We start from the raw sequence: 1291 nt of genomic DNA on the forward strand, positions 1-1291 counted from the left end.
AAGTGAGAAAAGAGAAATCTGAAAAAGAAATTTGCATCATGTCGCCTGGACAGCAAAAAAATATCCAAATTACTTGATTGGGATGGCTGAATAGAACTACATACCTTAACGAACATAGAATACTGTCGTTAAACCACCCTTTCTTTTAATGATTGATGATTCCGTGTCTTTTTCACCTTTCCATTTGTCAATACTAACTTAAATCTTCGTCCCACACACTAAGGCCATTCTTGACCATTCTTTCCGTTCACGTGATAGATCCTTAATCTGTTGCCGAATTTCTAACCATATTCTGAGTTTTACCAAGTCTAATGATAATTTCTTGAATGTAACAGCTAATTTCACCTTGGCTGACTCAGCTATGGTTTCCTAACCATCATTATTAGAGGTTTTTTGTTCTTTAAATGAGTAAGAAGCTCTGTAGTGCCTAGCGACTCCTTTGGAGGATTAAAGACCTATTACTAGGGCGCAAAACGGACCATTAACGTGCTGAAAAGATGGATGCTACCGGCGTGGCCCCAGGGCCCTACCATTTTGCGAATCTACAAAAGCCGACCATTCAGTGTGAAGGAAACTAAAACGATGATCAATGCACTAAGATACTGAGCAAAGTTAGGTTATTTTAATATGAGGAGATAAATAAATATTGCGTTGTTTGAGAAATATGAAGAGGAATCACTGCTTGATCAAGCAAGAATTGAATGCGTTGTGACTTGCAGGGTCATAACCAAGGGCCCTGTAATGGCTGGCCTAATTCCTACTGCAAATCCTTTCAACTTTCGAGAGGAATACAAGCTGGACTTACCGGAGGTTGGTTACCAAGTGGTCGTTTGCCTTAACGCCTAATGCAAACTTGTATGCCCGAAAGTACCATCAATTTGATGCTTTATTGATGCCGATGCATCCACACCAGTTTCATGTGTGTACTCATCTGAACCACTGATAATGCTCAGCCTCACGAAGCAGCGAAGTGACCTCCGACCCTTCATTCTGCTAATAAGAAATGTGACGCGGGTATTTATTTTATTTTAGGCAAGAAGAGTCAGCGACCACTACCCCGTCGAATTTGACATTCATTGAATTGCTGTGACGCCTGCGATACTACGTATTATTTCCACACGCACACTGATTTCCATGCTTTGTTTTGATGAACACACAGCATACCAGCCATCAAAGTCTATTCGCAACATTTTTTTCGTCTTCTTTAAATTATTTACTTTTTGTCACGGTTATATCGTCTTCCTGCTCTCCTGAATGGGATTCTTTATCTTGAAATGCGAGAAAAATAGCT

Source organism: Echinococcus granulosus, assembly GCF_000524195.1.
Source record: "Echinococcus granulosus chromosome Unknown EG_S00054, whole genome shotgun sequence".
In the NCBI taxonomy this organism is placed as follows: Eukaryota; Metazoa; Platyhelminthes; class Cestoda; order Cyclophyllidea; family Taeniidae; genus Echinococcus; species Echinococcus granulosus.